This window comes from Dipteris shenzhenensis, chromosome 31 (assembly GCF_047967505.1).
Source record: "Dipteris shenzhenensis isolate YYH24624 ecotype China chromosome 31, Dip_SZ_1.0, whole genome shotgun sequence".
In the NCBI taxonomy this organism is placed as follows: Eukaryota; Viridiplantae; Streptophyta; class Polypodiopsida; order Gleicheniales; family Dipteridaceae; genus Dipteris; species Dipteris shenzhenensis.
Genome location: NC_141626.1, coordinates 11,089,130 through 11,101,700, shown reverse-complemented (window position 1 = coordinate 11,101,700; position 12,571 = coordinate 11,089,130).

Below are 12,571 nucleotides of genomic sequence, written 5' to 3'. Positions count from 1 at the left end.
TGACATGAGGGATAAGTCTGGAGGAGGGGCCGCACAAGCTAGAGGGGGGAAGGACATGTACACGAGCACATGTGCGTAATGGGGGGGAGTGTTGCGTAGCATGTGCGAAGATTGTGTTGGTCAGGTGCAGATGCGCGCAAGGGTGGTACACAAGGTGGGGAGTCGCAGGGACTCTCTCAAGTAGGGAGAAGGGGGAAATAGAGGAGGAAGGGGAGACCAAAGAAGAGGAGGGTCAAGGAGTGATGGGGGGGCGGGGGGCGGGGGGAACATTATAGTACACAAGTAACATGACAGGTTAAAAACCCGCTCCGCAAGGTCTCAAGGAGGGATCTTAAATTGTTTTTCATTTAAAGAAATGAAACTTCACATCTTAGGCATCCATTGGCTTGGCTCTATGCTCAATTTTCTCAATGATTCGACGGCCATCAAGGGGCAAAGCACTTACACACAAAATCCCTCCCCCCAGCATGCTCTCTCTCTCTCTCTCTCTCTCTCTCTCTCTCTCTCTCTCTCTTAGTGCACATATAATATTTCTCTCTCCATCACACTCCCACATGCGCTCTCTCTCCCCTGAGTGTCTTCCTCACATGCACACACACACGGACACTCAAACATAAATGACACCCTCCTCCCCTTCTTCTCCACACATACATGCACACATCCTTGTTACAGACTGTCTCTCTCTCTTACACACAAACAAATTCTCTCTTGTGACTATTCCCCTCACACATGCATGGATGCATGCATAAACACACAAACCCTCGAACTTAGGAGACATGTACACATACACACATAAATGCTCACACTTAGGAGACATACACACAAACACCCAAATTTAGGCCCGCTCTCCCTTTGGCTACCATCTGGCAACTCTTCCCTAATAAAACAATAGAAGTAAATGTACATATGTCTACATGTGTATGTGGCCTTGATTATGCAACACGCATGTATATGTTCTTTTTTGTTTTTCTTTTTAAACATGCATAAAACCTTTTTTCTTTTTAACATGAATAAAAGCTTTTTTCCAACTAAGAGCATGCTTAGGCTTAACTCAAAATTTCCTAAAAAGAATTCAATATTGAGATCTATAATACTAAATCCTTGAAATTAAAGGAAATTTTATTTTAATTCACTGAGGGGATGATTCAAATCCTATAGTGCCCACAATGTTCCAAAAATCATATTAGTCATTAGGGGGTGGGGAGGATTGGTGTCTAATGTGGGAAAATTTAAGCCTCCTAGAAGCTTCCAATTCTAGAATCTTCTAGCTACCGGATGCCTACAACAATCATCGATCTTAACTCTCACCAACACTCAATGCCTCTCCCTCGCTTGGACATCTTTCATCTCCCCCTCCTCTTCTTTTCTCGCTAAGCCCTTCCATCTTCTTTCAAGCGCTCAGCCTTTCCCTCTCTTTGGTCTCAGCACTCAGCAGCTCTTTCACCTATCCCTCACTCGCTCACCCCCTTTCACCTCTCCCTCACTCCCTCCGAGTCACCTTAGCGCTTAGCAGCTCTTTCACCTCTCCCCCACTTGCTCAGTCCCCCTTTCACCTCTCCAACTCTTAGTAGCTCTTTCACCTCTCCCTCACTCACTCAGCCCCTTTTCACCTCTCCCTCACGTCCTCCGAGTCACCTCAGCCTAGACATTATGTGAATTTTCTCTAAAAATTTACAAATGTTATCCAATTGCTTCGGGTTCAAAAGGATGTGTCTTTTGATAGTTTCACATTTTTGAATCCTAGGGAGCCATTAAAATTCTCCAAACATTTTGTATTTGAATAGTTCATGCAAGCTGATGGTAATGTAGCCTGTATAATAAGTATAGTAGAGGAGCAAACTTACTTGTTTTTAGGTCAGCAGCATGCATAGTTCTCCCAATTTCATCGCATACCCCTTTGATAATGCGCTGATGAAGATGTGGGCATTCGCTGCTTCCTCCACTTTTGTTGTTGGCCGCTTCCCCCTCGTAGAGTATGTAGACATACATTGTCGTCACAAATAGCACCGGCTCCTACTGCATGTAGTTTGCTGGTTGTAGTCTAGCTCCTTTTTGGTCGATCCATCACCACGTCCAACACGTCCATGGCCATCAAAGCGGCCACCTCCAAAATGACCATAGCTACCATCTCTACCGCACATACCTCGAGGCTCCAACAACCAAACATCCTCGACACTTCAAGTGAAATGATTTGACAATTAATAAATCTCGAAGGTCTGCCAGCTTTTAGTCCGCACCTTCCTTTTGCTAGCTGCCCCTGCTAGCCGTCAGTCTGAGTCAAACTAACACTTCACTGGTTCGCCATTTTTGCTCATCTCTGCGGCGGTGAGTCGTAGTTATATTTCATCTTGAGAGTCAGGCATCTCTATGGTGAGTTGTGGTTATATTTCATCCTAAGAGTCAAAAATGTGTCGAGGATTTTGAACTAAAAAAACGGTGCGCAATTTAGATTTAAAAATGGCCCCTTTGCATCTCCGCCGCTAGAGTCTCAATCCTCATCTGACATCTGTGTTGGTCCTTACTTGTTGCTGCCGCATTGCATAGCTTCTGCCCACAACCCACTGCATTGTGTTGTAGCCACCTTCTCCAGTTGCCTTCTGTCCATTTCTCCTTTGCTACCACCTCGCAAGATGGCAATGCAAGAAGAGTGCACCACACCAATCCGTGTAGATCTCCTAGGTCTCCCTCCACTTCATCTCCTCTCGCCACATGGAGCTCTCCTTTATTGGGAAGAGGACTTCCTTTGAGTGCCACATGGCAACCTTTCCTTAAAGAAGTAGTAAGATAAGAAGTAAGATTATGCATAGCAACATCTATGAGTTAATTAAAGGGATTAATGGATTGTGTGATAGTATTTGGATTGCACTGCTATGGAGATTTGCAAATGAGTTCCAAGAAAGTGGGTACCCCTAAGAAGTAACAAAGGGACACAAGGAGTGCCTTCCTTCGCTAATAGGCAATCGATGGCACTCAAGAGCCTAACATCACAGGAGGGGATGAATCTTGTGCCTTCATGACTTTCAAAGACCTTGGGGAGGGTTCTGCTTCCTCCACACCAATTTCTACACATCAGGCAACCAATGGGCAGGTCACTTTTGACTTGCCACATTTTAAAAAAGTCGACCAATGACTTTGAAGGTTTAAACTGATCCTTATTAGGCTTTATGTGTGGTTATTATAGCCATACTTGCAACACAGACAACTTCGCTCTTGTCTATAAAGTAAGTCCTTTGATAGCTGCAATTTCCTTGATTAGCACGTTAATATGATGCTTATGGAAGATTCGCTAGAGTATGTCACTATTGTTGAAACCTAGCCTTAGAAGTTGTGGTATGGATATGCTCCAAAAATATAGGGTTCTTCCACATTTAAAAGAAGACTTAAAACATATAAACATTCCATGCTCTATACAGAACAAGAAATCTAAAGCAAACAAAGTGATGGGAGAGAAGAGGAAGGGGGAGAGAGAGGCACATTGGTTTTTTGTGATTGATTTGTCCTATCTTATTAGGCATTGTTTGATCTACTGATCTATTTGGGTGCAATACTGCTATGCAATAATGTTATCCTTAGTTCTAAAATTTGTCATTTTAGAAGCAATATGTAACCATAAAACCAAATGATGGAAAATGCCAAGTATATAGCCAACCAAAATGTTGTACCTTGTGAATAGCAAAAGTCAATTAAATGCAACATTTGCTAACGCAAGAGAAAGCAAAATAATACTAAAGCAATTAATACTAACAGCCCTCATTGACCCATGTGGCTTAATGAGAGCCCGATTGTAGGCTACCCTATAGTAATAGAACATGAGATGAATAGCCCCAAACTAAGTCCACTAGATAACCTAAACGAATCAAGGCAAACTTAAACAAACATCAATAGAAATCCTTGAGGTGGTTAATCTATATAATTATGGTATGTACATGTATGGAGGAGACTTCTAAAATCTAAATTGCAAGATGTATATGTACTTCTATATTATGTACCTTATGTAATAGACACACTAATTTTTTTTAATATGTCATGATGAGAAGGTCGATTGAGAAGTTGGTATCTACTATCAGAGAAACAGGACAATACAAAGACTCGGTAGACTTCCAAAAGCGTTTAGTAGTAGAGCAGGAAGATGGGCATAGTTGTGGGTGGAGAGTTGCCTAAAATTGCATGTTGATTTTCAAAGAAATTTTCTCACTTTAGCCACAGATCTCATCAGAAGACTCTTTGGAGCTCAAATATTCAGAGGAGGATATACAATTGTTTAGGGCTGAAATCATTCGAGACCTACTTGCTGCCATTAGAATACAACGTTCAACTGAAGCAATATCAGAGCTTGCATTTAAGGAAGAGGAGACTGAGTCTACTGTGAAAGCACTGCACACTACAAAAGAAGTAGAGACTCAGTGTACACCTACAGCACCACAGCCTCCACTGGAAGCATCAAAAGAGTTGCCACAGCCTTCGCTTGCATTTAAGGAAGAGGATACCGTACTCCGAAAGCACTACATACTACAGAAGAAGTAGAGACTGAATGTACATCTAGAGCGCCACAGCCTCCATTGGAAGCATCAGAAGAGTTGCCACAGTCTCCACTAGAAGCATCAGAAGAGTTGTGATGCATGTATGATGTTGTATTTATAGTTTTTGTTGATTATACACCAATTTGTGACTTATTACTTAAGTGGCATTTACTGATGATATTTATATAATTATTTCATGCACACAATTTTATGATATGAATGTGTGATGATGTGATTATTTGGAAATAAATCCTTGTGTGATGAGAATTTGGATATGAATATGTGATGATGTAACATTTGTAATATATTTCTTCATGCACACAATTTTATGATATGAATGTGTGATGACGTGATTATTTGGAAATAAATCCTTGTGTGATGAGAATTTTGATATGAATATGTGATGATGTAATATTTGTAATATATTTCACTCGCAAGTATCAATTCCCAATGCTCCACTCTCTTAAAGTACAGCATTCCCATTGCTCTACAAAATTTTATTCAGTTGGACAGTCTCCACTCACTTAAAGTAGAGTATTCCCAATGCTTCTCTCACTTTATTCCAACCCTTATCCTTATCATAGCAAACACATCGTGCCTTAGTGCACTTGTATTCTTCCATCCTAGTCTCCACTCACTTAAAGTAGAGCATTCCCAATGCTTCTCTCACTTTATTCCAACCCTTATCCTTATCATAGCGAACACATCGTGCCTTAGTGCACTTGTATTCTTCCATCCTAGTCCTTCCATAAATGCTCTCATATTTCTTACATCCTAGTCCTTTTGATTAACTTGTATTTGTCTTTCACTTTACATCTTCCCTCACTTTCTATCCCTTGAAGACACTCTCTTATTTCTTACATCCTAGTCCTTCTAATTAACTTGTATTCGTCTTATCGCTCTCTCTCTCTCTCACTTGTAATATATTTCACTCGCAAGTATCAATTCCCAATGCTCCACTCACTTAAAGTACAGCATTCCCAATGCTCTGCAAAATTTTATTCAGTTGGACAATCTCCACTCACTTGAAGTAGAGCATTACCAATGCTTCTCTCACTTTATTCCAACCCTTATCCTTATCATAGTGAACACATCGTGCCTTAGTGCACTTGTATTCTTCCATCCTAGTCCTTCCACAAACACTCTCTTATTTCTTACATCCTAGTCCTTCTCAGTAACTTGTATTCTTTTATCCTAGTCTTTTCACAAACACTCTCTTCTTTCATCCATCCTGATAACTTGTATTCTTCTATCTTGGTTCTTCCACAAACACTCTCTTCTTTCATCCATCCTAGTGCTTCTCATTAACTTGTATTCTTCCATCCTAGTCCTTCCACAAACATTCTCTTCTTTCTTCCATCGTAGTCCATCTCCCTTTCTTTATCATCTCCCCACCCATGGATGTCCTTGGCATTGTCGAAGACGTGGAGTTCGGAATTAACAGTCTCAAAGAATGGATTGCTGACCAAGGAGCACAGAGAGAGGCCAGAATTTGACAAGGTTCTCCTTTGACACACATGGAGAGAGAGGAATTTGATGCACAAAGGCACGCAGAGAGGGAGGAGACTCTCAAGATAGTAGAGAGTGAAAGACTTTTAAGAGGTATGATATAAGCATGACAAGATCTCTTAGACTTCTTAAGTAACCTTTGTTATCACAGCTTTCGTCATGGGCGATTCGATGCGGATGCTAAGAGAACAATAAGAGCCTCACAGAGAAATTATGAAGAAACAATTTGTGATTGCTTAAATTTCTTCTTTGCATGTAATTATGTTGAGGATACAGCTGTGGAGGCAGTGAAAGATTGGGTTATTGAGAAGATAAGAGAGACCAATGATGAGATCTTCTAGACTTTGGCTGATTAAGAAGATAAGAGAGATTGTATTAAGGTGTTTTTTGACACCATATGGCTTTGAGTTATATGATCTACTTCTTGTACAAATGTGATGTGCCCTTTTTGAAATGTACTCTAGTTTTAATAACATGTCATGCCATTTTTTCTAATTTGATTTTTTAAAATCTTACTTTTTGTCTCTTTTAACAATGTGATGTCCTCTATTTTTAATGTACTCTAGTTTTAATAACATCTCACGTCATTTTTTCTAATTTGATTTTTTAAAATCTTCCTTTTTGACTCAATGTTTTGTTTTATAAGAGCCTCTTTTTTTTAAATGTTTTATCCAAAATTATCTCACAAAATGAATTTGGATAGTGCACAAGTCCAAAATTAATGAAATAGGTGTTGAGTGTGGACCTTCATAGGGCACTTGTGCATCCATTGACAAGCTTTTTGAAATGGGAAGGCTCAAACCCTTTATTGAGCGCCAGACCCTTTATAAATTCTCTAAGAGTCATGTCGACATCATATCCATGCTTCTTCACATCCACTTGTCACTAAGGGTGCATACCAACCTTGAAATCTCAAGTCGGGTAGTAAAAAATACCAATAAGCGTAGACAATTAACAAAGGCCCTGGACTAAACCAAGCTAAACCTAAGCTTGCATGGCCTATATTGTGTGGAGTAGTAATGCTATTCATAAAGCTAATATCTTGGGTACCCAAAGTCCTGTAAAGTAGAGGTGACACAATAGGGAGGTGGTTTGCAAGACTCCATGAAAACTATGAAATCTTGGTCATGCCATTGGGACTAGCTAATGTTGCAATAATTTTCACACTTTACATGAGCATTTTTTCATATAAAATCTCCATGAGAGTTTGTCACTTTTCACTTTTCACATGAGAGTTTTTTCATAGACCCTACATATCATGTTCTTTCAAGGGGTATTATGATACCCCTTATTTGTAAATTGCAAGGCTTTGAAATGACACCTTATTTTTATACAAACTTACAATTTTGTTATTTTTGCTAATTAGTACCCCCTTTTGTTGACCCACATGCTATATTTACATGAGATGAGTGACCCCCTAAGCACAACGTGTACACAAGCCCAACATTAAGGCCCAATGGAAGTAAGCACATGGATTTAAAAATCATTGTGCATCAACAATAAAACGTCGGAAAAATAATAGTGCAAAAGCAACAAAAGCCCCAAACAAAATTAGGACAAAACTAAGCTCACAAATGAAATCCAAGTAATGATTTACTCAGATTGTGGAAGACAACATAGACACACCAAGCCAACATATGAACCTTATAAGCAACCAATGGCTCATTTACAGTTAGCAAGGTAGCACCCATATTGTGGATAAGATGGCAACATAGCAAAAGAGCTCACCAAGAGGGACCAATGAGCTTGGCAATAACCCCTCAAGAGAGGTAAAAAGACCATGATAAGGCAAAGTGAGGAGCTCCTATGAGATTGTGGCCCCTACTAAGAGGCAATATATAGAAAAAAGACAGAAATGATCTCTCCTCTCTATCAAATAGTCTGGAGGTAAGGTTCTAATGCCTTGCGCACCCAGAATTGGCAAGCTAGTGGACTAAATATAGAATTGGATGGCGCTCTCTCAAAACATGACAGTCCATCAAATAGTGTAAGGTTCTAATTCCTTGTCCACCACAAGTGTAATGCTATTGGACTAAATATAAGACTAGATTTTGCTAATACAAAGATGCTCCACAAGTCTATTCGAGGCGTAAAATAGTAATCTTGGGTTCAAAATTTTCCAATCTTGTTTGTGGGCCAAAAATTCTCCACTCAAACTTGTTAAAGTGCGAGTTGTATAAAGAATTGTGTTTATGTACCTATGTGGATCAAGTGCTTGGTATCTCTTCATCACAATTTGTATCATTGCCTCATATTTCTACTGAAGGCGGAAATCCCTTTGTAAAAAACCATGTAAGATGTGCGAGTGAGCACACATTTAAAATATTTATATATTTAAGATTTTATATTTTTTTGAGGCAATTGATAGAGCGAGCGGGAAAAAGCAAGCAAGCTCAAAAAAGAGAGCGACAATTTGTTGAAGAAGTAGGAAAATCAAGCAAGCAAAGAAAGAATCTAAGTATCCCAATATAATAATTGCTTGAAGTAGAAAGTATTCAAAAGGGGGATTATGTGTCACATTTCTTGAATTGAGTAGTCCAAATTTAAGGACTATTTTAACGTGACCCCATTTGGGTTTGGCAATTACCCCGAGGGGGTCATTCATAAACATTTAGGATAGAACTTTAGTGCACTGAGGGTTATGTTTTTAATGGAGGACCTACATGTCGTTTATCTACATGATGGGATTACAAAATAACAACTTAACGTAATCTATATATGTAGATTCATGAAGAAGTATCATAATTTTAAGTTTGAAAATGTAAACACGTACAAGGGTTTAACTAATTACATAAGAAAATTCAAGAATAGGGGTAATTTTTAACCCATGATTTATGAATTTTTAAAGAGTGACCCCCATCAGGAGTGCAATTAAAAGGTAGAGAATGTTAAAATTTGGCTTTTATATTTGCCAAAATAGACGGTGACTTCTCGCTCCCTATTATGGGAAACCTTGCTTTAAATTTTGTAAAACAAATTGGCCAAAAAATCATATTTTGATGCACACAATTTTTTTAGATGGTGCAAAAAGGCCTGATATTCATTTAAAATGCCTTGTCATTTGATTTGATATGTAACATTATGCCATTTGTTTTTTACAATCAAAAGATGTAGGGATGTTAAAATCTCATGTTTTGGGACAAAAGAACCAAACCTTGACAACTTGCAAGGATGTGAAAATGTCATCTTTACGCGCTCCCTATTTTGGCCCAAAAGATGACATTTTCCCTATATCTTTTGATTTACAAGTCCAAATGGGGTCATGTTACATATCAAATCAAATGGCAAGGCATGATTTAGATGATTATCATGTCTTTTTGCACCCTCTAGTAAAATTTCAGACACCAAAATATGAATTTGTGGTCAATTTGTTGCATTGGTTGGATTAATGTGATGTAAGAGTGAAAGAATTATTCCAAGAGTGAATAGAGTTAAAAAAGATAAGCATTTACATATGCATGGAATCTAGACTAATCCATTCAAGGAGTCCTTTGGAACATTCCACTTGTGTGGAAAACCGGTTGCATTGACAATCTCAATTACTATGGTGGAAAGAGAGAACTTGATTGTTGTAGGGTTTGTCTTTGATACTAACGATGATTTGACAATGAAACATACCAACTCTCTTATAAGTGATGTGAACTTAGCGTTAGCGGATTTAAAGTTATATGCATATTTAACCTTCTAGCCTTGAGGAAACATATGGACTTTTGGAATTTTTATATTTTTTTGCTACTCAAATAGGGTATTTATAAATCTATCAAAGAAGGCATCATAATGTTTGTCTTCATCCACCAACCTCTCTCTGAACAGGTCATGTAAGTCCATCTTTTCATCATCATCAACTAGGACATTATAATCTTCAAGGTAATCATCCATGTCATCAGTGTCCTTGTGGTCTATCTCTTTTTCATAGCCTGTGGTTAGATCTGCTTGAAGCTGAAAATAAGCCATGAAATGCTTATTTTCAATAATATTTGTGGAGTTTCCTTTTCTAAGGAGATCCTCAAATAAACATCCGATCCTGCACAAGGTGACCTCCCAACCTGTCGGTAGCAAATTCTCCATCATGGTAAGCAAGAGACTCCCACTTTTTGCAGGACTTCCATAGTTGTTTTTTTGATAATGTATGGACCTGGGAATATCTTGCTCTTCTAGCATCAATCTCAAATTATTTGAATTCCCTCTTATGTTCTTTTGTGAGTGATCAGGGTTGGGACTCTGCACACAAAAAGAATGATTCAAGAGATTGAATCGCTATGCCACATTCTCTCTTGCCTCTCTTTGCTGCATAAACACCACTATAGATCTTCAAATCTGATGAATATGCTCGCTCTAGAGTAACCTGCATGGCTTCTTTGTCTTTTTTATCAACAAAAATGACAATGTTGCAAATTGCCACTTTGCTAATGGTGGTATATACTATTCTATCAATGAAGTTATGGATATCATCGCTAGAAACTTCATTGATAAAGAATAGTTGTGGCTTAACCCATGCTGACTCATTCTTGAAGAAGTCATCTTCTGAGACTCCCCTGAAGTTCACAAGCTTTCCAGACTCTGCCGTAACCTCTACATTGAATTGAAAGCTTTGGTGCATATCTGTCGGCATCCTTATCTCGCTGATTAATCTTTCCACATATGCAACCACCTGTTGTGGGATTTCTTTTCTCATATAAGAGGTTACTATTTCTGACCCATCTTCATCGTTTTTAATCCACTTGTTTGCCCATAGCTTTACCTTGGGTGTTGACAAAGAAGCTATATGCTTCACCACATTATAGTCAATGTTACAATGAGTAAGTGGAATTTGTTTCTCTGACAGCAAATACTTAATGGCACTATGCATAGCATCACGCCTCACCTATACATTGATGCATTCTTCCATGCAGTGGTCAAGTTTGTCTTTTTTTCCAAAAAACCATTCTTTCTTTAAAATTTTTTGTGCTGCCATAGATGCATACTTGTCAGGTAAGTACTTTATAGGCCTCCACATCCTTGCCGTCAACTCCTTCTTATCCATTACCTTTGACTTTCCAGAGATAAACAAAGGAGCTTCATAGGTCAACTGTCCACGCTCACAAGCAATGCCCGTTTCAAGCATCTCATTGAACACTTCAACAGGACGAAATATGATAGAAGTGTAGTCGGCATATCTGTCTCTCACCACCTTGAGGCTTGTCATACTTTCTTCTCGCTCTTGAGTTCCCCTACGCACAACTGCACTCAAATAAGTATAGAAGTTCGTGAGTGTGCCGGCGTCTGCTTTTGTGACCTTTTGCTTCAAATCAGGATTTGGAGAACCAAATGTTGTCCATATAACCCTTGCCTTTTATAAGACCTCTGATGTTGAGGATATCTTACGCTTTCCATGGACATAATGATTAAGTCTTTCGGACTCAATCAAATACTTGATCTCATGCTTGAATATACAGATTGTTGTAGGATAATAATGGAATGAACTTATCTTTGCAAATTGTTCTGGAGTGAGTCTTTTGACCTCCTTTGCTTCCTTTGCGATCTGATTACAAGCATAAGCCTAATGTTGACCATCAATGGGCCGGAATCTGCAATGAAGGAGGAATTCCTTCTTTGCTTCCTTTAGCATATTCTCACCTTGTGCCTCTTCGCCTTGTTCATGTGGAATATTTTTAAGAGTGTCTTTAAAGAATTGACTGAAGGTTTCCTCGAAATGTGTAGGCCCTGTAAATGTTATTTGATCCAGAAAACTATTTTTGATCGGACAAAACATTATTGGGCGCAAGACCACATTGCTTGCCACAGGTTTCTTATCATCTCTCAAAGCCTCGTATATTTGCATTGCATAGGATATATCAAGGCTTCGGCTATTAGTAAAGAGAGCTGCAGCTTCCACATCTTTGGCATTCACAAACCACGTCCTTTGACCCCAGATATATCCCACATCATCATCTGTAACTGCTTCGTTAAGATGCAGATTAAGATTTTTGATTGATGTGAGTTCATCCTGATCATCTTCAGCCTCGGGTTCTGAGTCTTCTTCATCTTTCTCTTCTTTTAACCATTTTTCATCCACATTATCTCTCTCTACAATGGGACGATGTCTTTTTTTACTACTTGGAACTGTGGCTCTTGTAGTACTAGCCTTTTGCATTTCACGTCGTGGTTTGCTAGCAAGAGATTCTAGCATAACTGCAATGGATCGACCTTGATCTTCTTCAATTTTTTTTAATTCCTGTGCACTCAAGGCTTGTGTTTCATCATCCTTAGTTACATCCACCATTTCTTGCTCTAGAAGTTTGCGCTCATGTTCTACATGTTTGTGACAGTGTGCCTGTTCTTGTCCCTGCATCGAAGTCTGAGCTTTTTGATCTCCTTCATGTGAAGATCCTTGAATATGAGGAGCATATTGTGCATCCTGAAAGTACTCAAACATTATCTTTGCATGCATCCTTTTTGCCACCACACTAGGAAATTGCTCCCAAGTATATGAAAGAGTCTCCAATGCACTTTGCAGCTCTGGAAACTTTGATGGTTGAGGAGGAGGCATCACAAAGGTCTTT